This window comes from Rhineura floridana, chromosome 2 (assembly GCF_030035675.1).
Source record: "Rhineura floridana isolate rRhiFlo1 chromosome 2, rRhiFlo1.hap2, whole genome shotgun sequence".
In the NCBI taxonomy this organism is placed as follows: domain Eukaryota; kingdom Metazoa; phylum Chordata; class Lepidosauria; order Squamata; family Rhineuridae; genus Rhineura; species Rhineura floridana.
In genome coordinates this window covers 101,388,949-101,403,183 of record NC_084481.1, presented here as the reverse complement: position 1 = coordinate 101,403,183, position 14,235 = coordinate 101,388,949, and the positions used below count along the sequence as shown (strand labels likewise).

Below are 14,235 nucleotides of genomic sequence, written 5' to 3'. Positions count from 1 at the left end.
CGTGCTGTTGTCAAGATCCACTGGTTATTCTCCTGAGGCTAATTCCGCCACCCTTATCACATTTTAGACCTAGTAGCAACTATTGAGTAGTTAGTAGTCTGCTTGGTGCCAAATGCGACAGTTCTGTTTACAGAACTGGTGCCAAGGATCAGAGAGGATGATCCTGCAGGTTTTTTTCCCCAAAGAGGGAGAAGAGTAACAATATGAGCTCCCATTAGAAGCACTCCTAAATGTGAGTAAAGTTCTACCATTCACCACTGAACTCAAATTATACGACATCAAGTACAATGGTCCAGGACATCCAATTATTTTCACTCTTTTCCTTAGGCAGAAGTGCTCATTTGGGAATCTTAATTAAACTCAGTGGCAATTGCACACCTTAGTGCCAGCTTTGCCTTTGAAATTCTATGTTTGTGTGTAGAATTAAGTGACTTCTATATATGTATATATAGTTGTATATATAACTTCTCCTGCAGTCCATATTAAAGATTGTTGCAAACTGCAGGCTGGGGGTGGAGGGTAACAGGATAATGCCCACCTTTTTCCTCTCCCCCTTCCCACCCTCTGTTTTGGTTTACAGCATAAGAAAGAACTCCAAGAACTTAAAAGCTTGCTCCCATCTTGGTGACATTTTGATCAGCTCTTTAAAAAGGTATTACCATATTACAGCTTGTGAATTTTTTCTAATGCATCAACATGGCTAGCTACAACTTTCTTCTACTTTTTACAGTAACAGGCAACTTTATACAAGTATATCTATCTAAAATGTATCCCATATTTCTTTCAGAGAGGTCAGTTTATCATTTATCAGGTAATCTTGTTTTATCCTCATAACAATCCTGCAAGGTAGGTTAGGCTGGACAATAGTGATTGGCTGTAGGTCACTGTGTAATAATAATAATAATAATAAAATTTTATTTGTTAGTCGCCTATCTGTCCGACTTAACGGACACTCTAGGCGACTTACATAAAATAAAATATACAGTATACAATATACAATCAACACATTCATCAAATTAATCTAACATCAAAAACAGTAATTAAAAGATCAAGAAAAACTAATCCACCCCAACGTTCTTATAGGCCTGCCTGAATAGCCAGGATGAGGTCTCTGCTTAAAAGCCTTGTTGAAAGAGGAATACAAAAAATAAACAAATGAAAAAAACAGCCCCCAAACACACACTCACATACCCCAGCCACCATTTTTTGATTAATGGGGCCAGAGCACGATTCTACTTTGCAATCCCAGGGCCACTGGCAGAATTTGGAGCAGAATTTTCTTACTGGCAGGGAATGAAGGGAAACATGGCTGCTCTTTATAGGTGTAGAACTGAGACACAGGGCAGATTCATTAAGGAACTTGTCTGAAGCCAAATCCAAAACTGTATCCAATATACATCACATTAGTTTATTAAATATATTCCTCTCTCCCCTTCTTTCCCTAGCTCTGTGGATACATCTCTTGTCATCCGATCAGTTTTTATCTCTGTATTCTGTAGAATCTCTGTTAGGCAAATACTGCTGCAGTCCTTCTGTCTGGTGAGTAGTCATAATGGGAGACTCCAGCCAGATGTGCAGAATGCCATTTACCCACTTGTTTGCCATTCAAGTGACTTATGGCGGAGTCAATGTTAATTTGACTGTCTTTGAGAACTTTTTATCTGATTAATGGCAACGAAGATGCAATAAGGTCTATCTTCCCAAAGCGTCATTTACTTTCAGAGTATCCTGCAATATAGCAAAACTTGGGCAGTCAGTATTGGAGGAGTGCCGTGAGGGACGGCTATAATTCTAGGGAGGGGGAAACAAGGCAAGTCCAAAATAAATGAAAGGGGGGGCTCTGCAAAAAAGTGAGGCGAACAGTAGATTTTTTGGCACGGAAGAATTCAAGAGATAGGCACCTTTCTCCTTACTCTTTCAGGATAAGTGCTGCAGTTGCAGCTGCATTGTCAAGCATGGGGAAAATTGAAATCAAGCAGGTTTGGATATGGAAATCAGGCACATATGGGGTACATAAGGAAGGCCAATGATAAGAGGGTTCAGAAGATGGCAATGGGAACGACCACACATTCCTCAGCTGCTGTATCCTTTCCTGGTAGAAATTAGTATCTCTCTTGTGTAATTCTTACCACGGAGCATCTGGATGTGTGGCCATAACATTCTCTTTTGGGCAGAGAGAGATATGTGATTACCACCAGTCTGGGTACTTGCCTTGGTATTGGTCACTTAGCCACCATCTGCTAGTTTGGTAATGGGGACATGTAATGAGGTTCAGTGCTGCCACATCTGATTGAATTGCCTGCAACTGAAGATGCCTCTCCCCAGTGCTGGTGACTCACCTGAGGAACAATGAGCTAGCAACAATATTGGGGCTGAAGCTGATAACCAACATATTTTATATTTTTAAAGGGTTGTAACAATAGCTCCCTCCTCTAGGATGCACACCTTAACACGGTGAGGGGGTTTGAGAGTGTCGAAGAAGCTGAAAGCAATGCAGTCAGGAGGCTAGACCAAGAGGCTAGACTCCTAGCAGGGGCACCCAAGGCAGAACAGTCAAAGCTGAGACACCAGACTAAGATGCAGCCAAACTCAGAGGAAGGCAAACCTCCTCTGAACCACCTCTGAATACCTCTTATCACGAAAATCCTATGAACAGAGTATCCAAAATGCAACACAAGATAGTGCTGGAAGATGAGACCCCCAGGTCAGATGACACTCAGCAAGCTACTGGGGAAGAACCAAGGGCAAGTACGAGTAGCACTGTGGCTAATGACGCAACTGGGTCAAAGCCAAAAGAAAGCCCAGAGGCTGATGCACACAGATGCAAAAGGAGAGTCCAGAGTTGTATGACGCACACAATAGGAATGTGGAATATGAGAAGCATGAATCAGGGAAAGTCTGAAATTGTCAAGAAAGAAATGGAACGCATCAACATTACAATACTTGGTGTGAGTGAATTAAAATGGATGGGAATGGGACATTTTCAGTCAAGCAAATACAAAATATTTTACGCAGGAAATGAGAAATTAAGAAGAAACGGGGTTGCTTTAATAATGAGAAGTGATGTAACAAAAGCAATTTGGAGCTATAACACAAGGTCTGAGCAACTTATATCAATGCGATTTAACGGGAAACCTATTATCATAACCATCATACAAGTCTATGCTCCAACAGAAAACACAGAAGAGGAATTGGAGAGATTTTATGCAGACGTACAGGAAGAAATTGATCACACACCAAAACAAGATGTTCTGATCATCATGGGGGACTGGAATGCAAAAGTAGGGAACAGAGAAGAACTAGGAATTGTGGGGAAATGGGGCTTAGGAGACAGAAATGAAGCAGAAGACTTCTTAAAGCCAATAATTTGTTTCTTGCAAACACATTTTTTGAGCAACCAAAAAGACGACTGTACACATGGACATCACCAAATGGTCAATATAGGAATAAAATTGATTATATAACTGGTAGCAGAAGATGGAGAAGTTCCATACTTTCTGCGTAAAAAAGACCAGGAACAGACTACAGAGAGCTTTGCTGACTGAGGAGAGCTTTGCAGATACCATGGACCATAAAAAAAGACAAATAATTGGGTGTTAGAACAAATTAAACCAGAACTGTCACTAGAAGCTAAAATGATGAAACTGAGGTTATCATACTTTGGACACATAATGAGAAGACATGGTTCATTAGAAAAGACCATAATGCTGGGAAAAACAGCAGGGAGTAGAGAAAGAGGAAGGCTAAACAAGAGATGGATTGATTCCATAAAGGAAGCCACAGACCTGAACATACAAGATCTGAGCAGGGTGGTTCACGACAGATGCTATTGGAGGTTGCTGATTCATAGAGTTGCCATAAATTGAAATTGACTTGAAGGCACATAACAAACAAAAACAACAGCTCAGTCCAATATCAGTGTCTGCCACACCTCTTCACAGTCACTGCAAGCTTTTGAGGACGTGTGGTTTTTATGAGATAAATCTCCCATTGACACTTTAATCAGCTGCAAAAATCTGTTCATATGATGAGTTAAAACATTTTTTAAAAATGCAGAATTGACTGGTATGATGTACCAGCAAGGCTGTCCAGTAATTGTGGAAAGGTGCAAGTTTCAGGGTTAGGTATCTTTTGCCTGTGATAAGTATTTTTGCATAATTTCACAGGCTTGTGTTCATCCCCAGGATACTTGCAAGCAGGTTGTAGCCAGGAAACCAGATAATCTCTCAAGTTTCATCTCCCTCACTCCTGGTCCAGCCTCCCACAGAGACATGGTTGGAAGAACAGATCTTGGGAGCCTCACAAAATGGAAGTCAGTCCCTCACAGCTGAAGTTTCCAGTTTCTACTTGAGAATAACCACCTATGCCTATTTAATTTTGTATATTGCTAAGAAAAACCACCATAGCAATGTTCAGGAATTCAGCCATAAAATAACTACGGTAAGAAAAACGCTTTCAGTAAACAGTGTCCGTGCATCTGGTTCATTGTGAGTGAATAATGCTTTCACAAGTGATGCTGAGGACAACATTTGAACACCTAATGTTTATAAATCAAACACTAGAGCCTTGTTGGTTAGAATTTAAATAAATGTTTAAAACTGTGTTCTCTGTATTGCTTTAACAACATTCAGAAATGACGAACTGGAGGGTCTCCTGTCATGCTTGGGACACCACTAGGATACTGGGGCTCTGTGCTCCAGCTAATCTCATGGGCACAAGGAGAATGTGATGTGATCAAGAAGTAACAGAAGGAAAGACCGCCACCTGCTGGAAAGAAAGAATACGACCAGTTCATGTCAATTGCTATTCATTGCCCGATGAGGGCCATATCACATACCAAGTATACCATGGGCAAAGTACTGCAGCATATAGCTTCATTTTCAGTCATAGGTAGTGTTTACTTTCCATGTTCAGAGGCAGCAGTATACCCCTGATTACTAGATGCTGGTAACAAGCAACCAAGAAAAACTATTCTTTTTATACCTTGCTCCAGGATTTTCAGAAGATGGAGAAGTTCCATACTTTCTGCAAAAACAAGACCAGGAGCAGACTGCGGTACAGATCATGAACTGATCGTTTCGAAAATCAGAGTAAAGCTAAAGAAGAAGAACAAAGCAATCATAATGCCAAAATACATTTAAATAACATCCCAGAAGAATATAAAGATCAAATAAGGAACAGGTTTGAGGCTTTAAACTTAGTTGACAGACAACCAGAAGAACTATGGACTGAAGTCAGAGACATTATCAGGGAAGAATGCAAAAAGACAATACCCCTAGTTAAAGAGAGAGAAAGACCTCAATGGATGACTGAAGAAACTCTTAAAATGGTTAAAGAGAGAAGGAAAGCAAAAGCAAAAGGAGATAGAAACACGGTCAGAACCCTAAATGCAACTATACAACGACTAGTACGTAGGGACAAAGAAAACTATTACAATAGTTATTGTATAGAAATAGAAAAGGACAACAAAATGGGAAGAACAAGAGCCCTATTCCAACAGATTAGAGAAATGAAAGGGAAATTTAAACCACAAGTAGGGATGTTGAATAATCAACAGGGGAACACACTGACTGACCGAGATGAAATAAAAGGAAGATGGAAGCAATACACTGAAGAGCTCTATAAAAGAGATGACAGGATGACAGATTCATTCACGGAGGAACCATATGACGAAGAGCCAGGAATTTTAGAATGTGAGGTGAAAGCTGCTGTTAAAATTCTTGGAAGAAACAAATCACCAGGAATAGACAGCATACCAATAGAGTTGCTACAAGCTACTGAGACTGAATCTGTCCAAATTTTGACAAAAATCTGTCAAGAAATATGGAAAACTAAACAATGGCCCACAGACTGGAAGCGTTCAATATATATCCCACTTCCAAAGAAAGGGGATCCCACAGAATGCAGTAATTACCGAACTATTGCCTTAATAACCCATGCAAGTAAAGTAACGCTCAAGATTCTACAACAAAGGCTCTTACCATATATGGAGCGAGAAATGCCAGACGTCCAAGCTGGATTTAGAAAGAGAAGAGGCACCAGAGATCATATCGCAAACATACATTGGATAATGGAACGGAGCAAGGAATTTCAGAAGAAAATCACCCTGTGCTTTATAGACTACAGCAAAGCCTTTGACTGTGTAGATCATGAAAAACTATGGAATGCTTTAAAAGAAATGGGGTGCCACAGCATCTGATTGTCCTGATGCGCAACCTATACTCTGGACAAGAGGCTACTGTAAGGACAGAATATGGAGAAACCAACTGGTTCTCCATCGGAAAGGGTGTGAGACAGGGGTGTATTTTATCACCCTATTTGTTTAATCTGTACGCAGAACATATCATACGGAAAGCGGGATTGGACCAAGATGAAGGAGGTGTCAAAATTGGAGGGAGAAACATCAATAATTTAAGATATGCAGACGATACCATACTATTAGCAGAAACCAGTAATGATTTGAAACGAATGCTGATAAAAGTTAAAGAGGAAAGCACAAAAGCAGGACTACAGCTGAACGTCAAGAAGACTAAAGTAATGACAACAGAAGATTTATGTAACTTTACAGTTGACAATGAGGACATTGAACTTGTCAAGGATTATCAATACCTTGGCACAGTCATAAACCAAAATGGAGACAATAGTCAAGAAATCAGAAGAAGGCTAGGACTGGGTAGGGCAGCTGTGAGAGAACTAGAAAAGGTCCTCAAATGCAAAGATGTATCACTGAACACGAAAGTCAGGATCATTCAGACCATGGTATTCCCGATCTCTATGTATGGATGTGAAAGTTGGACAGTGAAAAAGGCAGATAAGAGAAAAATCAACTCATTTGAAATGTGGTGCTGGAAGAGAGCTTTCGACTGCGAAAAAGACAAATAATTGGGTGTTAGAGCAAATTAAACCAGAACTGTCACTAGAAGCTAAAATGATGAAACTGAGGTTATCATACTTTGGACACATAATGAGAAGACATGATTAATTAGAAAAGACAATAATGCTGGGAAAAACAGAAGGGAGTAGAAAAAGAGGAAGGCCCAACAAGAGATGGATTAATTCCATAAAGGAAGCCACAGACCTGAACCTACAAGATCTGAGCAGGGTGGTTCATGACAGATGCTCTTGGAGGTTGCTGATTCATAGGGTCGCCATAAGTCGTAGTCGACTTGAAGGCACGTAACAACAACAACATCAGCCCATGGCTAGATAGACCTTTGGTCTAATCCAGCAGAGCTCTTTTAACATTCTTGATATGCATCCAAATTAATGTAAAATAGCAAAGTGCAAATGAATTTGTACAATGTGAGTATGGAATGAGAGTCTTGTTATTCCTGCTATTATTCTACTCCTTATATTCCAATATCAAGCAGAGGAGGAGGTTGTTTCTAATCTTAACTAAAATTTGAGGTTGTCTGTCATGAGATTATAAAAAAAGACCTCCTGATTTTTCTGTTACATGCAAGTCCTTCTGCACTGCCACTTGAAATTCTATGAGTATTATTAGTTTTTACTTATTTTGATATTTGGATTTTAATGCTGTTTTATCATAGTATTGTATTGTGTATGTGGCCACAGTATTTACTGTGTAGCTACTGTATGCCAGCTTGGGATCATTTTGATAAAGGGCAGCATATCTTTTGGGACCTTAAACAGAAACCCCGAGTCCTGGTGAAGGATATTAATGGATTCCTACTTGCCCCCATTAGCTTGCCTGCTGAGCCAGAATTATTTGGGGTAGTTCAAGTGCATAGCAAACTGCTACATTGCTCTTTCCCCTTGTCTTAAAGACCAAACGGTAGAGCGTGCACCCAGCCACTAATGTGCTGCATTGTCATTTCCCCACTTTAAAACGTTATGTAGCTTGGCTCTTCCACCTACCTTCAAAGGACTGGTATAGGCAGACAACGACAGATTGCCATGGAAGAGGCTTACCTCCTTTAATGCTGACAGCCCCTTAATTCCTCCTCAGAGGTTTCCCTCCTCTGCTTGAGGACTTGGACGGGGCTTTGGGTGTTGTACAGGAAGGGCTGCAGCTAGGGATGGGTGAGAATTTTGATTCAGTTCACATTTCAAGCAGAATTTATCAAATTTGCAATTTTTGAAACAATATGAGAAGCAAAACACAGCCATCCTTCGAAATTTGCATTTATTAGCCTTTTGGGATGCAGTTTGCCAACTAAACATTTACAAAAATGTATATATTGGGGAAAGTGTGCATAAAAATAAATATTTATGAGTGAAAACAACATGCAAAAAGGCATAAAATGATGAGAAATGGCTTGCAAAAATGTGTACCTGTCAAAACTGCCTAAAAAATGTTTGTCTGGAGAAATTCGCACTAATATGATGGAGAATTTTCATGAGGATTTTTTTAAAAAAAAATCACAATCGCTGTAGAAATGTAGAGAATTGAATTTAACATTTGAAAAATGAGAAATGGAGAGAACTGAATCTGACAGATCTTTCCATCCCTAGTTGCAGCTCAGTGGAAGAGTTAGGCCCCAGGTTCGATCCCTGGCATCTCCAGGTAGGGCTGGGAGAGCACATAGCTTGAAACCCTGGAGAGCCACTGCTAGTCTGTGTAGTCAGTGCTGAGCTAGGTGGACCAATAGTCCAACTCAGTATAAGCAGCTTCTTATGCTAGAAAAGGGCTGAATGGCTTGAAAAATAGGATGAGAAGGGTCCCACTTCCACCTTGATGTTCATTAACATGTTTAGAAGATCCATGGGTTTTGATCCACAGATGTGAAAGATTCAGATGGGGCAAGGGAGCTCTCTTGACTTTTTGAATAGTGATTTCCTTGTTCTGTATTAGAAGCTGCTTTTGACACCTTCCTGAGCAGCATTAGAGAAACTGTGGTTAAAAAGAATGTTTACGGTCCTGCTAGACACACCAGGTCAGATCTTATGTGTCAGGAACCTCATAAGTGAGAGCCAAAACAGGCCCTCTCCCTGCTTTTATTTAGGCCCATGCAACTCTTCTCTGACTGTTCTCGAGTTATACAAACTACTGAGCTCATTTTCAGTTTTTTTTTCATCTTTTATGTGTCAACCAACAGTAAAAGAGAATCCAAAATAAAACATCATAGAGGTCCTAAAGATGCATTTTATAAAAGTAGCAAATATTCAATAAAGACAAGATTGGAAAACTGTCTTTTTGTTCATTATCTCAATGATAATGTCCGCTCATTTTCAGTGATGCCCTCTTCCCAAATTTAGCCAGACACACCCAGCTTTTGAAAACTGGTGATGGTGGAGGGGGGGAGAGATAGAAACTGGGAGAAAGGGATTTGAAAATCAAAGGTACATTCTAATCTAGTTAGGCTTTCCTCCCACAGGAAGAAGGAATGTAAAAACAAGTGCAAACAATATTGGAGAGCAGGTAGGGCCTAGCACAAGAATGGTTTCCTGGGGAGGTCAAAGCATCTTAGGAAGCAAAGAAGTGTGCATCCACAACCCACCCATACTTTGTAACAACTTCTACTGATGGTAACTTGATTAGAGCTTGACTTTTGGTCCTAGGGGACTTCCAACATCCATGCTGAGACCCTTATTGGGACAGCTTGGGAATTCATGGCTTCCATGACAACAGTGGGGCTGTCTCAGTTTGTCACCAGGCCAACACATAGAGCAGGGCACACAATCAATCTGATATTTGATTCAGGTTTGGAGGAAGGTAGTCTGGGTATTACAGGTATTGAAATCATCCTGTTGTCATAGTTAGACTACTGTTTGGTGAGGTTTGCTGGGACAGCAGGGTTGGGAAACCTGTTACAATGATTCCTGAATGTTCTGGGGGATTTCCCATTAGCCAGCACCAGCAATTCTGCCAAGGTCCTACTCTTACCGTGAAACGGTAAAGTACAGAGGCTATCAACACAACTGCACTCAAATGCCCTTTGTTTAGTGGGGAGCTCCAGGCAAGGAAAGAAGCCCAGACACAGCTGGAGCACAAGTGGTGCAAGTCTTACGAGGGTTACTAAGCACATGTCAGAGCACATAATCATGTCTACTGTGGTGAAGGAGACTTACATTGCCTTCCCCACTGCATCCTCAAATAGGCATCCAGTGAGCTTTTCAGAGTAGTTATGAGGGTTGCTTTTGTCTATCCAGTCACTTAGAAACCTCACAGACCCACTGTGATGATTTTGCAAGTCAATTTGAAGATAGGATCGTCCACCGTGACATGGACTTGAGTGCCACTACGGATACAGTATCTATTATCTGATGTACTATCCTGTCCAGTTTTGTGTGATCAGTTTCCATTATTGATGCCTGAGGATGTGAATAAGACACTTGCAGTTGTGCAGCACACTACATGCTCTCTTGGCCCATGCCCATCCTGGTTGGTTCATGCCAGCTGTGAAGGTTTGACTGGGTGGATCCAGGCTCCGGTGAATGCTCTATTTTCTTTTTGAGGTGGTCCCGCAGTGGTGCAGCTACTCCAGGAAAACACCTAGATTCAGAGATTTATGCCAACTATTATGGCCACCAATACATTTTTTTGGGGGGGGGAGATTAATTTGTGGTGGGTGGCATTTCATCTGCAGATGTTCTTGGATGAAACTGATTATTAAGCATCTCTTTAAAACTTGGGTTTCCTCAAGCTTTCCTGGACTCTTAGGTTTTAAGGTTTGTTTTGTACACTACTCAGTGATGTATAGTTTGCTTATTTTTTGTCTTTTAAAAGAAAATTGTTTTGTTGTAGTTTTATTGCATTTATGTAAACCACATAGATGTTTCTTATACTGTAATTAAGTGGTATGAAAAATTTTAAATACATGTTTTGTTACAGAAAAGTCAGTAGCTTATTGAAAAATGATTAACTTTTCTATATTATTTGCCATGAAGAACATAGTCTTCTTAAGCTTATGGTGTCAAGTGGTAGACTGGAGAGCTTATGCACAAGTTGTTGTACTTAACAAGAAAGTGTTGGGAGTCTCCTGTGTCAAGTGGTAGTTTCAAGGATAACTATGGCCCAATCTGCTAGTGAGGAGGCATCCAATTTGCCATTTGAAAGTGGTAGGCTAGAGCACCAGAATATTGCACTGTTATTTGTCCATAAGTATTAAAACTTTGCAAGGAGCAGTCCAGGAACTTGGGATACTGAAGAGCAAACTGAATTGCAACAAGGAACCTTGTTGCAGATACAGTTTTTCTGAGAGGATTATATATGTGTGTGTGCATAAAAGTGGATGTCAGACTGATATGGCAGCCTCATGTCCTTGTCTGAATACCACTGACCTATTTAGAATTGACAGTTCAGCCCTCATACAAAATTATTTCCCCATTTTAAGTTCTAATTCTACTTTCTTCTATCACAGGGGTTCCCAAAATGTGATCTGTGGACCACCAGTGGTCTGCAAGCTTCATTCATGTGGTCTGTAGTATGTCTGTAAAAATACAATTAAAAATCGTAACAGTACCTAACACAGTGCATTACAACTGCTCCAGAAAAATCATGCAGTGGTCTGCCAAAGCCTTCAGCAATTTTCAGGTAGCCCATGGGGGAAAAAAGTTTGGGGACCACTGCACTATCACTAACACTCTTCTGCTTCCCTTCTGTTGGAGTACCTGTGTGCCACATTCCTCCCACAAGTTTATACTCTGGTCTACAGCAAGTGTTCTCAAACTTTCTAGCCTCAAGGCCCACTTGAGACAACTGAAAATTACTGAGGCCTCCGAGTCACAAAATGGGGCAGAGACAGTGGTGCAAATGGAGGCAGAGTTTAGCATAACTTGCTGTCAATTACATCACTTTTTATTGCTAACTCATCTTTGGAAATTGCTAACATTCTTTGCCACAGCATTTTTCTTGTGGCATGGAATTTCATAGCTCACCTTTCCTCATGCTAGGGTACAGTGATTCAGCCTCCCCATTTTATGAAGAATATGCTGGCCCAGAGGCTCTAAATGAAGGCGTTTTCTTTTCCTCTCTCTCTTCCCACCCCCACATGCCTCTCAATGTATGTCTTTACCCATTTTCTGTAATTTGTTTCCCATTCTCCTTTCACTCTCACGTTGTATCATATCTCACTGCTCAGCCTCCAGTGTCTTCCATCCCTTTTCCATGGTCCTTTCGCATTCCCTTCCTCTTACTGTAAATTTCCTTCTCTTACCCACTTCCTTTCTGTTCATGGCTTATTTATTTATTAAATAATAATAACAACAACCAACAATAATAACAACTCTTTTCTTACTTTCTAATTTCCTTCCAACGCCTCCTCTGGCCCTTTCCCCTCAAAGGAGGGGCATCTTCTTTCCCTCCTGTAACTCCTAGACAACTTTGCAAGGAACTGCTGGTGGTAGCATTGCTAGCATTGGCCCGAACAAAAGGCCATGACATGGCTGAGGAGGGCCAGGCAAGTGAGGAGGCACTGAGCAGGCTGTGGCCCTGCAGCTCAAATAAAAGTGGCCCGAACTGGGATCCAGTTTGGGAAACACTGGTCAAGAGAATTTGATGCTGCAATTCTATGCCCATTTTCCTGTGACTAAGCCTCATTGAATTCAGTTGACTTATTCTGCGTAGACACATACAGAATTGTACTGACTGTTACAACATGTCTGGTAGTGGAGAAGCCCCTTTTACCTTACTTGCCAATTCTGGTGAAGATACTGATGTCTGCAGTCAATCTCATATATCAATGCAATGGGTGGAAGATTTTTCTTTTACTGTATGCCTTGCATACGCAACAAGCTATGTGAAGCAGCAGGACCCACACAATTTGTGTGCATTTAAAATGGAGAGCAGCATGTAGTTTGTTAATCCTATAAAAGTTCATTGTGAGATGGCAACCAATCTGGGCATAATTGGTATGTGTGCGGAGGGGGGAGTATATTGGCCATGAGCAATGTATTGTGAAAGCACTTAAGACTGAAGATACCAAGATAGCTCTTTTGTTGACTTTCTCGGTTCAGGGCTTGGTGAATCATAGGACTATAGTAGCCAAAGGAGAATCCTGGGAAATTGTGAGGATTAGCATTTGTTCAACACCAATAGTAATATTTTGACAGTATCCGTTTTATAGAATACTGTATCTGGACTTGATTTCCAGTAAAATCCAGTGGACAGTGCATGCGATTTGGACCCAGGAAACCACTGTTCAAATTCTGCTTAGCCGCAGACAGCCAGAGTGCATTCTGTTCATCTCCCAGTGTCCATTCCTTCATGTAAAATGGGAGCCATAATAATCAGAATTGGTGTAAAGTGCCATTTTTAATGTGCAAAGCTAGAATGACAACTTCCCAAGTTAGCATCATTCATTGACTTATCAAAACCTGCTAATCCCCTCTTGCTGGAATGAATTACTAAAAAAGAAAACCAAATTTACTTACGGTTCTGTGAATCCCTCCCACTCAGCATTCACTCTTGCATTAATTGTTCCCTAACAAACCTGTGCAAAAACCATTCAAGTATCCTAGGGAATAGTGGTGCTTAGTTTTGGGGCTTCTTTCCTTTGTTGCAGCTGATTTGTTATTTATTAGGTGTCTGTTTATTAAACTTTATCTGTTATCTTTTAATGTGCTTTTGGTTTTATGGTTTGTCATATACACTACTTTGGATGCACTTGGAGAAAGACAGATTATGAATGTTAAATATGTCCATTAAAATGAGTAATAATCCTTACAGATTTTTTTTCATACTTAAGCAGATGCAGAAATTACTTAGATAAGTACCACCATTGCTCTCTGGCTATATCAGTAACCAAATTTGCTTCTGTTCTACTACCTGTAGTAATCACAATTGTCAGCAGCTAGTATTTGCCGATGCTTTAACCTAACAGGACGTTAAAGCCTTGCCTAATTCTATGCAGTCATCTTCACTTTCCTGTAATCACTGTAAAAAACTAATTTTTCCTTACCTATGGCTCACTTTTAGCTTTGGTTCTCTTGTAATATCCTTCATACATTGGAGGCCTGTTCCAAGCCTCCGATGTGCATGAAAGCATATGTACCCACCAGCATAAAATAAGAGATGTCTGGTGTGATCCTGGCAAACAAATGTACAATAGCAATTTACCCAGTATGTGTTCCCTCATAGCGGACAAATCATGCACACACTGTACATGCCATTTTCCTGGCATGTATAAGGCCTCTTTTACAATACATACATGCTGTCAATACCCAGTTGTAGCCCCCACTATATGATGTCCCTGTGGCCTGAATGTCTGACAGTTTTCAAGCTATGCAAATGTTCATTATTTTAATCATGAGAGATTAACTTGTAATAAATTG

General features: G+C 40.5%; 1 protein-coding gene across 3 annotated transcripts in view; it reads left to right on the top strand.

The window, feature by feature from the left end:
• The window catches only part of LOC133376896 (uncharacterized), a 52,963-nt gene that overhangs the window by 10,001 nt on the left and 28,727 nt on the right, over positions 1-14,235 (top strand). Inside the window, exon 1 of one of the 3 annotated variants that reach the window (XM_061609836.1) lies at positions 1,456-1,539. The exons of the other annotated variants lie outside the window; for them this stretch is intronic. The gene's annotated coding sequence lies outside the window, so the exon portion shown is untranslated. Of the gene's footprint in view, positions 1-1,455; positions 1,540-14,235 lie in introns of those variants that run through there. 3 annotated transcript variants of the gene reach the window in all.